We start from the raw sequence: 15964 nt of genomic DNA, 5'->3' as shown, positions 1-15964 counted from the left end.
GAGGACTATTGGGCAGTATGCTTTTTACATTTTGACTTGTATTCTCCTTTAACAAGTCCAGTTGCTTTAGATTTATTTATACTAGATATACCATGACCTGCATGAATGAAAATCTTTATTGTCATTTTGCTACATGCAGTTCTTTGTCTGTAAGGGAATAGCTGACAGCTGATCTGGGCATGCTTGTGTCCTGGGTACCAGTGTTCGGGTGGCATCAAACCTAAAGGCAAATGTCACATAAGGGCAGTATATCTGTGCATGTGGCTTTTGTGGTGCATGGTTTATAGGCGATGTGTATACACCTGCGCTGGGTACGAGTATTACAGGCGGATGAGAGACCTAGTGGCGGGACATAGTACACTATGCATTATATCTGCTATCACTGATGCCCATGACTTTGGGCCAATGGGACGGCAAATGGCAGCACCTGGGAGAGTGACAAGGAAGGAGAAGGGAAAGGAACCCCCGCAGATGCGCGTCTCCGCCAGCCAGATTAGGGGTTACGCGCGTTGCTTTTGGGTTCGCTCGCAATGCGCGCCCCCATTTTATTCGCACCTCCTCCTGGTACTGAGCTCCATCCCCAAAGCTTTGAACGGAGCTGCAGCCTCTCAGTGCTGGACGGCATCTGGGAGAGATGGAGGCAGCTCCGAGCCCAGAGAGCGCACAGCCCCGCAGCATCTCACCCCACGCTTAGCGAGGACTTACCTGCCGGTACAGCTTCCCCTCCGCACGATTACAAGTAAGAGGCGATGCGACTGTCTGTGATGCTAGCGCTGCGTCTTTGCACAAGCGATTCCTTTCAATGTCAAGTGCATGGTACGATGCATTTCAAAGCGATCTACAATAGGGTCTGTTACTACGATTTGCCGGTGCAGGGATGAGATGTAATGGGTGCTTTTCGAGCAATCTTCAGTCAGAAGCTGCGATTTATATATGGGAGACTGGCAGCGTTGACATGACCCCCTTATTCTCTTGGAAACAAGGCTGAATTCGTTTCATTGCATCCTAGTTCTGCCTCGCTTTCTACATTCATTCATATTTCCTATTCTGCCTTGCAAGCATCTCATGGAGCCAGGTGGGCAAGGGTTAATGGTGTTTGGGGTTCGGAGTTTAAACCCAAACAAGCTGCTCTTATAATCAGCATCCAGTGGAGAGTAATGCGGGTATTTAAGAGCAGGTTTGCATGGTGGCATGGCACAAAATAACCCCTGCAAGAAACTAGAACTTGTGAGGACTGAGAAGAATTGTAGTTCAGCAACCACTGCAGGAAACCCCTGATTCAGGTAGGATAGCAATTCGGCCATGCAGCAGTACCCATTCATTCAATCCTCTGTTTACCTACACCATCTCATCCCAACACCAGTCACTCTAGTAGTGTTCAGTACCAATAGGTTAGACTGGCTATCAAATATTCCTAAGTAAAAAACCTGTAGCCATGGGAGATGTTCCCTTAGGCATCATTCCATTTAGTTTTCTTGTAACCCAGGTAAGGGCAGACACACAGCAACAGCAGATGCCCAGGTTGGTATTATCAAATACAGTGGTGACATTGAGCTCTATTCCATTACACACAATTTAACCTGTTATAGTTGGACCTGTCAGGCATCTGCAGTCTGTGATAAAACCCATCTGTAAAGTAATGTGAATACTTGCATAAAAAATGATTTGTCTGTTTGTTTAATTATTTGAATTTTGCATAGAATATTTGATGCAAAATGAGAGCAGCCTGTGCCTTTCTTGCTAGTGATGGCCATGCGTACGTTAAGGTGTTTGACTTTGCCTCAGTGTACAAGGACTGATTAGCAGATCCTGACAGCAGAGCATCAGATGGACATAAGCATGCTTCTAGTCTCTGCAAAGACTCTTGTACACTTTCTGGACTATTATATTCCTAAATGAAACAGCCATGTAATGTATAGCACACTCTGCATTGGGATGAACCAGAGCGTTACATTATATCCATGCAATGCAGTTTGGAGGGTCGCTCTCTGGAGCCCAAATCCCATTGCATACACCAAATGGAAATCTTTACATACATATCTCATCAGCCAAGATGCACCTTAATCCAAAATGTACAGGATAAAGTGGTATTTTGCTATTAAGTACCATTTGGCTAGAATTCTTATGCTAAGTGCAGGTCTGTGCAGTTCTGAATAAGAAAGCAGGGCAAAAGATACATAGCTGTCGCTTTGCATCTAAAGTACTTCCAGATTCCCCCTGCAGCCAAGAAATGTTTGACCATGTTTAAATGACTCCTTTGTTCACTTCTGTTTGCACTCATTGTTATAGAACTGTAAGTACCAAGTAGCACAACTTATTTAGCAAGCACAATGCCCAAGTCTAATATCAACCCATCTTTTACTATGCTACTAGCATTCATGCTTTTTATTTAGTTTCTCCTTGTCCAAGGTGACAGAGAAGCACAAACAATTAAAAAAAACCCCAAAACAACATAGACAGATGGAGCAGCGCCAAAATGCTCAGTGTACCGAGGACCTAAAATGTGCACACATCTAAAGGATCTTATTTTCCTGTCAGTGACAACAAAATGATAATGAAAACACTAATAACAGTTCATTTTGTTAAAGTGCCTCACCTATATATTATGCAAAGCCTTGATATGTCCATCCCAGGACAGAAACTATTCTGAGTGGATAGTAGGACGAACAGGTGACTTTTATTAGATCCCCAGTGTTATAGTACACTAGGAAAAAATGTTCAAAGCTCAGTACTGTGGGTCTTCCAGATAAGGGATCTTTCTGTAATTTGGATATCCATACCTATAAGTCTACTTAAAGATTATTTAAACATTAAATAAACCCAATAGGTTTGTTTTGCCCCCAAAATGATTAATTATATCTTATTTGGGATCAAGTACAAGGTACTGTTTTATTATTACAGAGAAAAGAAAATCATTTCTAAAAATTGGAATCATTTGTTTAAAATGGAGTCTATGGTAGAAAGCCTTTCCATAATTTGGAACTTTCTGGATAACGGGTTTCTGGATAACAGATCCTATACCTGTATATAATTTGTTAACTGCTATTGAATAATATTTAGAATATTTAATGTTGTTTCCTAGAATTTCTGCCTTATTGTAGGTTTTGCCCCACATGCAGCTTTACCAACGTACCAAATTCAACTACAATTTTAGACAGCTAAGAGATGTCAGTGCTTTATACAAAGTGTGTAGCTGCTATATGGAACTAGCACGCTGATAAACATACAGATGGGCAGGTCTTTATGAATATCTGAGTAATTAGTAGTACTTGTGAAAGTATTACGTGGACATTAATTACCCTTAAACGATCACAGTTTTTCTACAATATTTTCAGTACATAATGTCAAATTTTTTTTTTGAAACACCATTCATTTTCAGAACAATATTACTGTATATTATATTAGTCATTATATTAATAAAGCCTACCAAGCAAAACACTTGTTCAAAAAGAAAAGACCCAAACTAAAATAAAAAGAAATGGTTTGAAGGCTGTGTTTGGTAAAAATGTAAAGAAACATATTTCCTATTGGCATCCATTGTCACAGCTATTAAGCTGTATTAAATTCCAAAAAAACAATCTGATGTATTTATAGATTCAGTTGTAAATGCTGGAAAATCTCTGCTTTGGGCATTCGTTGAACTGAGCTCTCGTGCAGTCCAGAAAGCATTAATACACAATGTTGTATTACGGGATCACTGGGGTCATTCCATTAGATAGGGAATGAAGTAAGATTTAAAAAGTAATCTTTTTTAATTTTTAACTCAACATATTCATAAGTCTGGCTTGTCCAACTTCAGGATCTTCTGATATTAGATACACCTACTTACAAATAGAACCAGAGTATCAAGAAGCCTTTACTTCTTGTACATATTCAATAAATCTGAAGGAATACATTTGCACAGTGACATAGTAAATAGTTATATTATATTCTTGGATTTCCATTACACGTTCAATTTAGCCTATTTATGCATAATTATTATTATTATCAACATACTTTATTTGTATAACAGACATATAACATACTACACAGCACTTTACAAAAATCACTTGCATTAGCCCCTGCCCCAGTGTATCTTAAGAGTTAAAGGGGTACTAAACCCTGCTGTGCTGCACTGCTCAACCAAACTTTACTCAGCTGTTGCTGGACTACGAATTCCACAATAATGTAACATATAATGAAGGTTAAAGCATGCTGTGAGCTGTAGTCCTTATCTCTACCACATGTAATCACTGTTTGATTCTTTATTGTATCCTCACTTATTTTATCCTTTTCACATTTTCCACATATTATCATTCTTTTTTAAATTTTAATATTAGCTTATTCCTTTAAATACCCATATGCCTCCCTACTAGCGATGAGCTACTCTGTCCTGCAGTTCTGGGCCACCTTGTTCCATCCCACCTCCCATTGTGAGCATGCATGCGTGCTCATGGCAATGATGACAGGGTGTGGGTGGAGAGGAGGACATGCAGTGGAGGAGCGCGGGGATGGGGGCAGGACTGGGCAGAATTGCAGTCTATGGGCACTTTTTTGCAGCAAAACCTGGCGAAAAATTGTGCTCATTACTACTCCCTACCCAGTTCTTCCTCACTCTCCTACTTATAATGCAGGAGTTTTCCTTCCTAAATGCCATGTTATGCTGCACTCGACAAGAGGCTGAAGGGACTATTTGTTAATCAAAGGTTCTACCTTCTTTTCAGACTCAGGGCCACACCCATTCTCCAGCCACCCCCTCAGGATCATGAGCATGCACATCCTTGTAGCTCGCATATGGAGCACTGGGGATGCGCATCCCTTCCCACTGCAGATTTTACGTGCGGCTGGGCAGCATGCTGCCCCAAAATTTATGAGCCTTTGTGGAAATCCAGGGCTGTTCAGACTTTACTGAAACAAATAATAAACTCCACCTCACCCAATACTGTCACCAAAAAATTGAATCATATTCCACTTTTCAGTGTTCAATGTTTTGTAATCATGACACCAGGTTATACATTGGTATACATTAGAATGTTGGCCTTGGTTACAATACAAGCACTTTTCGAGTGATATTGACCGTACCATATATTATTAATTATTAGCTGTGTTATGCTCAGCACATACAGTTGCCTGGAATGTAGATTCAGTCAGAGGTCAATATTTTTAAGATGTTCTCCTTTTTATATATCAGCCTATCCTGTCAGTAGACTTCAACGTGCAATTTGTGTTCCTTTTCCCTGAAGCATTTTCTCCTTGCTTAGTTAAAACATCATGATTTGAGCCTAAGCCACTTGATATGTTAAACACTGATGTGCTGGGTTTCTCATGTTGCTCAGCTATCAAAATATTGATATATAGGCACCTATTGCAGTAGAATTATATCTGCATTTATGTGTACAGCCATATATCAAACTGGGATTTGGATTAAAAATATTGGAATTCAGTTGTTTTTCCAGGATTTTGACACATTTACTCCTGTAAAGTATCTGTTGACTGTATTACTGCAGTTTCATCAGAGAAATTATTACAGCTTTATAGCTTTCGTGTTGTAGAATATGTTCTGAACAGCATGAGCACAACATACAGTATGTCGGATGCTTTATATAGAAAGCAAACAGCATATCAGTGTTATCAATAAAAATAATGTAGTTCAAAAGGGTGGTTTAAAAGATCAGACTTTACCATGGCTGCAGTGGTACCACATACAGCAAGTACACAAATTTGATTCCTATAACCATTTTATTTATAAATAAATACCAGGAAATATAACAATATCAGCTCAAAGTCCATGGCTTTTTGTTATAGAGGAATTTCATTTTTAGAAATGCTACAGTTGGTAGTAAACTATTTTGCTTTATGTGACGTTTAAAAACAAGATGAAGTTGGATCATTACACTAAAGGATAGGTTTGTATTACTTATGTTTATATTAAGGGATATGTAAACCCTGAAAACAACTTAATGTATAATTGCTCAGAGCCCTCTTCTAATCATTTTGCAATTGACATTATTTTATTCTCTTTGTTTCCAAGATTTAGACAGTCTTAGACTATTCAAAACTGTTAGTATAATGAATTTTGTAACAGCAGTGTCAACTGCTGGTTATATTGGCCGACAGACTATGGTCAGGAAATCACTAACTGAGAAAAGAATAATGCTATGGTGTTGCTCTGCTTAAAAAATGACATTAGAAGGGTCATCTGATGCTTCCACAGTCAGTCAAAATGACAAGCAGATGGTACTGTTAGTGTTGTTAGTCTAAAATGTTTCTATTTTTGTAAAGGAATTGAAAGCAAAACATGTACAGTATATAGAAAAGTGCAGAAGAGGGCTCTGAGCTAAATTAAGCGGTTTTCAGGGTTTATAGATACTTTAAAGCAAAGGTCTCTATTCATTTTAACATTAAAACATTTAATTAGCAAAACATCAGTCAATTTATAACATGCACCATGGCCCTCACTCCAGGAAGCATTAGCCTTTAGTTTGTCAGCAGCATTCTTACTGGTTATTATCTTGCATCTTTTCAAATCCTAGTTCCAGTAGACTAGCAAAACTATATAACAGAACTTGGGACACCTTACCACTTCAGTTCTTTTTTCTGTATTTTAGCTTCATATAGTACATGAAATATTTTTGTTTCATATTTTATTGATTGTATAAATTTTGTAAAGGTTTCCCAAACTTTTATATTTGGCTACATCATTGATTTTTAATGTTTATATTGCAGTGTTGTGAATTAAATATAAAGTTGTCATTGCATAATACATGTTGTACGTTTGGTGCATGTTGTTAGTCTGGTACATTGAAAACAATCCCTATATTTAAATGCTAAAACTTTGTAGGGGTTACTTCTTATATCTAATATGGAAAGCAAAAATTCCTGCCATGAGTTGCACCTTAATAGATATAAATTTAAAATCTAAAACACTATAGATGCTAAATGGAGTCTGCTGTGTGTGTAGCCAAAGGACCAGTGTTCAAGTATGACTTTGTAAATTATGGTGCCTTTAACTTGTTTATAATTAAGCTCATAAAGACTCTATCAGATATTTAGTAACCTATTTATTTTGGAAGGCAAGTCACTAAAACAAAGGGCAGACATCTATAATATTCAAACCTAAATACTTTAAAACAATAAGAAAAATCCCTCATGAATTATTATGAGAAATGGCATTCATAATCTTTCCAGTGAAAAGATCAAAATCATAAGTGCTGTGGCCCTGTCAGGTGCAACCTACCTGTGTCACATACATATTGTACCCTGTATCAGATCTCTATGTATGATCTATATGTATATGATCTGTGCATGTTGTGAGAGATGCAATGGGAAAGTGCATTATTTGGTGTATTTCCACCAGTGTTAATAGTGGGATACAAATGGCACCAGGTAAAATACCTGGTTTTACAGCAGGTAATGCTGTGTTGGAGTAAATCTCCCTTTAGGGCAGGGGTCTCAAACTCGCGGCCCGCGGGCCATTTGCGGCCCTCGGTACAATATTTTGTGGCCCGCACCAACGCCGAATGAATGGATCGCAATTTTTATTGCGATTCAAGGGATAATGCAAGACACGGCGGGCGGGAGCTGCTGATTGCGGAAATGACGTTATGCCATCACAACAGTTATTATGGGAAGACGTAAGGAGCTAATTGTGCACACAGAACGTCTTCCCATAATAACTGTTATGATGGCATAACGTCATTTCCGCAATCAGCAGCTCCGGACTTTTTTTGTGAAATCCCTTATGCGGCCCAGCGTCATCCTGACTTTGCCTCCTGCGGCCCCCAGGTAAATTGAGTTTGAGTCCCCTGCTTTAGGGTTTCATTTGGCCGGCTGTAGGGAGCTGCCTGACTAGGCTGCAGGTGAGCAGCCAATAAAAGGGCTGTGTGATTTACAGGGTTGGGGGAGTTTTTACAATGTAAAAACACCATATAAAGCAGCTGTTCATTATATGCTATGATTAAACATTTTATGCTAGTCACTGCCTATTCATGAAGCATGTATACAATTATCCAACCTTAATTCTATATGTCTGCTTTCTATGAAACTATAACACTGCTGTAATCCTTACTTTAGGGCCGCAAGCAAACTTTTAGACTTTTTATATTTAAAAGAAAATAAGCAGGTTCTCATTGGGCACACAAATTTTACTATTTCAAAGGCATACAATACAAAATTATATGTGAATTTGAGCCATTCATTAACTACTTCAGTTTAAAAAATCACTCATGCACTTGCAGCAATGTGCTCCGGAAGTCTGTTTGGATGAATCATGTGCTGTGTCATTTGAAGTAGGGGAACCACGACATCATTGCCACCTCAAACATGATTTATTTAAAGTACAGGTATTGGACCCCTTATCCGGAAACCCGTTATCCAGAAAGCTCCGAATTACGGAAAGCCTGTCTCCCAAAGTCTAAAAGATTATTTGATTAAAATGGAGTCATTTTAATCAAATAATTCAGAATTTTAAAACTGATTTCCTTTTTCTCTGAAATAAATCCTTATTGGATGCAAAACAATCCTATTGGGTTTAATTAATGTTTTATTGATTTTTTAGTAGACTTAAGGTATGGAGTTCCAAATTATGGAAAGACCCCTTATCCGGAATACCCTTGGTCCCGAGTATTCTGGATAATGGGTCCTATACCTGTATCAGAAAAATGCTGCTGGCCAACACTTGACGATTTGTGTTTAAAATTGTACTTTGCACACTGCGCTGTACTTATAAATCAGCTCTATAAGGAGTCAATTGTTGTAATGTTCGAGTCTGGGGCTTCCCCCGCCTGGCTGAAATCACAGGTCACACACGACGTACAAAAAATTGGGGGTAACCTGAGATTTCACATTTCTGTGGGGGTCACCACCAACCCCCCTGTGGGCCCCCAAAACACCACAACAAAGGACTACCCCTATCTGTGGCCAAAGGGTTTGCTTTCGCTATAATTATGCCACTGAGCCAATTGCTTGCCCAAAGTCAGTACAACAAAGTGCAAAAAACAAGAGCAATTTTTTTTGTACTTCATATACTGTCTCTGGTATTACTGAAAGGGAGACCTCTAGCTACCCCCCCCCCCACAAATAGAATGCTGCCTGATCCATCCATGAGGATTGGGAATGCACATAGGTATTACCTTTACCTATCCCCTAACTTGCAAATCATTCATGGAGCAGCAGAGGATGCAGGCTGCAACAGGGACCTGTTCTTACCACTTGCTCTATTGCTGTCGGTAAGGAAAGAACTAGACTGCTTCCCCTAACAAAAGCAGACAAGAAGAAGAAGTACCTGCTGAATACGCACTATGGGGTGCAATTCAGTGTATCGTAGATGGCCCTCTGTAATGTTCTATTAAAATTCTACTCTTATTTCCCGTCCTTCTATTTTCCACTCTCTTCTTCTACACTTGCTTGTTTTTTTCACTCTCTCTCCAGGAGCCACACACCATATGTGGTAGTTGTCAGCAGTTACAGCCATAACTATCACCACTTTGTACCCTGGTGCCTGGTTTCTAGCTTTGGGACTGCCAGGGAGCTTCCAAATACTGCTAGTACCAGCATACTCTGACAAATTATGAAAGTATAACGCATTCAGGGAATTTGAGCCCATTCTTAAAACACCATTGGTTGATAACATTTTTCAAGAGTTCTTTAGGGCTGGCAGCTAGCAGATGCAAAAGAATTCTCAAAAATATGTATCAAATATGCAAAAACCTATATAACAGCTAGTTACCACATAAGTAGCATGTGTATTATTGTTGGGAAATATTTATCATGTTTTATATTGTTAAAGACTACATGAAAATCTGACTGGCATGAAAAGGTGGCAAATTGTGTCTGTAAGGTGTTCCATTGTGTAATCAGCAGTTCCAGAACACTATTAATCAAGTAAATGAGAATTCATCAAGAATATGAATCGCAATGAAATTCTTAGGCCTTTCTAGTATGTTTTCAGCTAAAATGAATCAATGACATTGTCATTTTCCTTCTATTCATGCTTGAAAAATACTTTGGATGCTGCTGTACTGACAATTGGCATTTCAGTTCGATGCACAAGTGATGTATGTTACAGTAATATATTATTATAAAAATAGTCACCTAGAGGTATGACAGATTAATTTTTATTTAATAGGAAAGGAGAAACACAACATAATACATTATACATCAAAAACTTCCTTGTGAAACAGTTGCTGTAAAAATTAGCAATTTGTTTTCTTCAAAATGTGAGGCTTCTGAGATGTCTGGTTCGGTAAAGGTAGGGATGAATAATTTCAAAGGCGGCTTAAGGGTTGTATGGTGACAGGAACATTTGAGCAGAAGCTTGATAATGTTGCCCTCTATATCATAGAAACCTTTTATTTTATAAAAGATTTTTTTTGTAGCATCTTCTTACTAACTTCAGTCAAGTTGAAACACAGCTACTTAAACAATAAACTACAAACTAAGAAATGGTAGTAACCTAAACTTAGAAATGGCTCAATTAATTTAACCTAAATGTCTCAAATGTCAGGAAATCAAGTAAATAAAACGTACCAAATACAAAAGAGAGATCCGGGTGTATAAACCCCGGATCTGTCTCACAGTTGATCTAGGTCAAATTCCCAACACCATCATATCAGCTCTCACAATGTGAAATCCTAAATGCAAAGAACTCACCGTTGTTCAGAAGTGGTTCAGGTGCTCAGAGCCCCGAACCTGTAGCTGGGGAAGGCGAAATCACGCATATGCAAAAGGGCTCCAAATGCACCGGACACAGCGGCTTGCTTAAAACTCGATTTTTATTACTCCATTTAAAAACAATACGCCTGACGCGTTTCGTGTAAATATACACTTAATCATAGGCATGCTATCCTATGATTAAGTGTATATTTACACGAAACGCGTCAGGCGTATTGTTTTTAAATGGAGTAATAAAAATCGAGTTTTAAGCAAGCCGCTGTGTCCGGTGCATTTGGAGCCCTTTTGCATATGCAAGTTGAAACACAATCGAATAATATTGCTTGTTTATTAATATATCAATATTGCTAGTTTATTTTTCTTTATTATATCAGTTCAAAATAATCTTTATGAGCAGAATGAGCAAATGAATTACCTTGAATTGATATTACTATGAATCGCCTCCTCTACAGGGCCACTTATGGCAGAGACTCTGTTGCAAGCACTGGACATCTAAACAGCCATATATTTATTTCCTGATGTTTGATTATGAAACAACAAGGGCAAGCACAAATGTTCAGTAGTAATCCCACGAGTATATAATAGTGGGAAAGCTAATATAACTCTGGTAGGCTGTATTGTTATTGGAATATAATCTTGGATTTGAAAATAAATATATCAGCCTTCACCTAAATGTTGCTATACTATAGAGCTGTAGAGATTGCAACACAGAACAATAAAACTTCAAAGTCTATTTGGGCCAGTAACCTGACACTTACAAAAGGATCCTGTAATGAATCTTTACCTGCTGTATTTACACTTGACTCTCTTTTCTTTCATACAAAGGCATTCTACTTCTAAGTCAATTAAACTTTGTTCTCTAACATTAATATACTGTACAGTGTAATATTAGCAAGCCAAGAATGCACAGTAAACCAAAAATGTTGAATGGCTGATGTAACTATAGTAGAAATGATTCTTACCGGATAATTTTCATTCACCTACCATGGAGACTTAGGTGGACACAAACCAGTTATAAGGAAAGTCTTTGCTACCAATTAACCATCAAAACACCCCATGTGACATAGGCCTTACATTGGAATGCTGTATTGCCCAAATTGAGAGTCGTATGGAAGGTTTAGGTTCCAATTGCGTTCGTATTAAGTTGTTTCACTGGTAGATTTTTGACTGATATGATATGGATATAGATGTTAAGCACCTAACTGTATTAATTTTACATTTGAGATTGTTTACAAGTTGGTGTTTGTAAAAGAAACCTTGTGAAAAATAAAACAATAACACAGCATAGTATCAGCATTACAGCATCATGCCTCCATCACACCACATGTAGAGAGAAGACTACTTATGCAGGTAATATAGAGTAATTGCATGGAACAAGCTAACCCCGGAGTCCTGGTTCAGCACAGGCTCTGCTGTTAAGCTCCATAGAACCCCTTGCCCCTTTCCTTCTGCGCAAACTTTTTATCTATTTTTTTTTATGTATTGGCCAAGACAAATAAAATGCTTGGGGACATTTTAGAGAATGGGTTATTGCCCTCTCTCACCTCTGCCAAAAATTGCAAGAAACCCAGGTTGACCCCCCCCCCATTCACTTATATACGATTTCAGCATCCTTTGAAAGCCCAGTCTAGCTCTGCCCTACTTTTATACCAAACCTATCTAACTGTTTTGATATTTAAGCTGGCCATACACGTACCGATGATATTGTACAAAATCTCCTTTTGTACGATATTCGGTGCGTGTATGGCCGATATTGCAAAAGGCTGCAGATATGTCGACTCGCCGATTGGACGGGTTAAAAGATTTTTGATGGCGCCTGAGCAAAATCTACCTTCAGGGCTGAATCGGAGAAGTCCCTAAAGGTGACCATTGGTCACACGAAAGATCGTTCCCACCCTCCACAGACGATCAGGGCTGAATTGTCAGATATGGAGGTAGAAATATCTGACAATTCAGCCCTGATCGTCTGTGGAGGGTGGGAACGATCTTTCGTGTGACCAATGGTCACCTTTAGGGACTTGAACCCCAAAAAACTTCACACTTAATAGAGCACTATAAGGTATTTTGCTCTCCACCTTGACAAAGCTCTAAACAGGTGGTGGCAGGTTTTCCTAGACCTTAATAATGAACAAAGGAAAGAGACCTCAGAATCAGCTCATCAATTCCTATTCTCCACTAGGTACAGATTGCTTAATTTTAAAAAATGGCATCAATGTTATTTTACCCCCACTGACCTCAGGGGTATACTGTATATATCAACAAATCAACAAATCAAAACAACCTCAAGCAGACTTCTTGCATGTTACCTAGATTTTCCTTAATGTTGAGCACTTTTGGATCAATGTCATGAGAGACAGTATCGTAAAGGCGACGAAAAAATCGCAAAAAATACGAAAAAGTCGCAAAATTTTCCGAAAAATCGCCAAATACCGATCATTACGAAAAAAACGCAATCGGACGCATTCAGCCCGTTCGTGAGTAAGTAAATGTGCCCCTTAGTATAGGAGCTGGCATTTTTCGTATAGCTCTTACTGTGAATAAGCGCCTAAAGTTATCACTGAAGCAACTAGCAGCTACCCCAAAAAGAACCATTTGCAGGATCATGATGTGAGAAAAATTGAGGAGGCAGTGACATAGCCCTTGAGTAACCTTTTGGTGTAAATATGTTTTTTTTAAAAGAATAATTGCAAATAGATGTTTAGTAGGACAATTATCTATCTGTGGACTTTATTTGCCCTTTTATTATAGGCTCTTTTCATAGGAGAAAACATTATGATTAGATTATGACAAATAGAGACTTTATTATACAATGAAGAAATAAAAACAAAATTTAACAAGCTAAAAACTCAAGAAAATGGAGGCCAGTTTTGCTAGGCATTAAAAAACCATGGGCTCATGATAAACATCTTTGGTCTGAAACAAAACAACAGGTGCACAAGCATTAAATAGAAATGGGAGAAGCTGCTAGCGTTACTCACAGTGCCGTGCTATATCACATCTCTTTGTGGCTTCCAATCTACAAGTGTATATAGAAGTTCCATTGTAGAATACAGTTACAGTACTGGGGAATTCATTCATTCAGGATTCATTCAAAAGCCTTGTAGGCCACACTACAGTATTCTTGGCATGTGTATAGCCCTGTCTTTTTCTCCATACTACCAACCAAGCCATTCAGTTAGATAAAAGAGTGTATTATGTATGCATTCTAGTTCCAATGAAATCAAACCTTTTCAGATAATCAGGAGGAAAGGTCTATTAAACAATATTGAAGCTTTATGTTTTAGTATGGTCTACCTGTGAAAGGGATTTGTTCATATATTGCAGTTTTTAGCAACAGGAAATGGACACGTTGATCTAGAGATCAGTATTCATAAATTTGTTATGTCGCTAGAGATGCTGAATTTATTATGGAATAAATAAAGACTTACAGCAAACTGGAATTCTTTTTAAAGATTTCCTATTATGACCAACTGTAAAATGCCATGCATTACTTCTGCTGTTTAAGTTCTGTATATTTTTAAAATACTCAGGTGGGTCCAATTCTCCAAGGTGAGAAATCAGATATGCAGTTTGCCCCTAATGGCTCCATTTAAAAGTCTCCAGCTTGATATTAATGCAAGTAATGTAAAGGGCAAGTACCATTTGATAGTTAAACCACACAAACAGAAAATGAGAAAAATAAAAAATCCATTAATATTGTGAAAATGGTTTCTACACCTAAAATGCTTGTCTTTATTGCTCAAATCAACCACTAGACATTATGCATATAATTCATTATATGGGGAGCACGGTCAGAGGTCTTACAGCACTTCATGTTATTGGGAGTGAGTGTTTTAAGCCTGTCATTATTTATATACTATCAGCTGTGCTGCTTTGTTTTTATCATGACTTTAGCTCTTCATATGAGCTCTCTTTATGCCCCATAAAATAATTATGCAATGCCAACGTGATAAGTAAAAAAAGAAATATATTCTTTTTTAAATGTGCATGTGAATTATTGCTGCATGCTTTAGCTCTTTAAATTGTATCAAAGGTAATTTAGGTACAGCTTTTTACTCTCAACACTGTTTGTGCAGCATTTTTATGATGTCTATGCGGTATGATGGCTGTCAATTATTTATAGATTTACCACTGGCAATGTATATGGTTTATTTTGTATTTTTAATGAAATATATGAGGGGCAGGGACTCTGTTTTCACTTTATGCCTACTCTGTTCCTAATTGTAATTATACCTAATCTGTATAGTTTATGATGTATGAGGACACTATCAGGTGGTCAAATGTAGCATTTTTTTCCTTACATCTAGAACTCACCGCCAACCAGAATGTCACCAATACAAAGTGAAATATTTTTAACTGCACCACCAAAGGTAGCTGAGGTACAAGCATTTTCTTAGCACTTAAAGGGGTTATAAACCCAGCCATGATGCTGTTCCACTGCGCCCCCTAGTTTTGCTGTAAAAGTTGTCAAAAATATAATTATAGATGCAGGAAAATTTACCAACGAGCATTCTACTAACTAAAAACCTCATTATAAGTGCAAGAGAAGTGACCAATGAGAACACTGATTCCCAGCACTATATGAGGCATCTTGCTGTTATCTTACATATTGAGATAATTATGTCATTTTTTTTCCTTCATTATATGACATGGGAATCAGATATTGTGATAAAGGACAGATTTGTTCAGTGCTGGGAAACTGTGCTTAAAGCTTCCAACTCCAATTGCAGGAACAAGGTACAGGGAGGCAGTTTTATACAAATCAACTCGGATTCTCATTGGAGGATATTTTGCTTTTTAATGCAGCCGCTGGCCCTGGAGATTTTGGGGAAAGTTTTGGAAAAGTTTTATTGTGCAATATTGTTTTATGAATACAACCCTGATGTTGCTGGACTACAGCTCCCAGCATGCCTCAACCTTCATTATATGTTAAATTGTTCTGGGGGTTAATAAAGTCTGGTTGGGCAGTGCAGCACAGTGGGGTTTAGTACCCCTTTAAAGTTTGTTGGGCAGTGCAGCAGGGTTTACATCCCCTTTAACTGGATCATAGCCATTAAGAGATCATAAATTGTTTTTTTATTGAAATGTGTTGAGGCATCCAGAGATGAATGGATTATTACCATAATTAAATAGGCCTTTGGCCTGTATTATAATGTTATATCTAGTGGAGGATTGCAGATCTTAGGACAGTTTATTAGTAGAATTTAAATCTTAAATGTTATACTTGGATGATTTTGCCTTTTAGTTGTTGCACAGAAATACAGTTGTGTCTAGCATTTTTATTACTTGAAATAGCTTTATTGTTTTTAGGTAA

The 15964-nt window shown here is 37.9% G+C and overlaps 1 protein-coding gene across 3 annotated transcripts in view; it reads left to right on the top strand.

The window, feature by feature from the left end:
- The first annotated feature begins 577 nt into the window (after positions 1–577).
- The window catches only part of fut9 (fucosyltransferase 9 (alpha (1,3) fucosyltransferase)), a 95820-nt gene continuing 80433 nt past the window's right edge, over positions 578–15964 (top strand). For all 3 annotated transcript variants that reach the window (XM_031901683.1, XM_031901681.1, XM_031901682.1), the window contains exon 1: positions 578–739. The gene's annotated coding sequence lies outside the window, so the exon portion shown is untranslated. The remainder of the gene's footprint in view (positions 740–15964) is intronic.

This window comes from Xenopus tropicalis, chromosome 5 (genome assembly GCF_000004195.4).
Source record: "Xenopus tropicalis strain Nigerian chromosome 5, UCB_Xtro_10.0, whole genome shotgun sequence".
NCBI classification, from domain to species: Eukaryota; Metazoa; Chordata; class Amphibia; order Anura; family Pipidae; genus Xenopus; species Xenopus tropicalis.
Note: the sequence above shows the minus strand (reverse complement) of the source record. Positions and strands in the feature narration are given on the sequence as shown.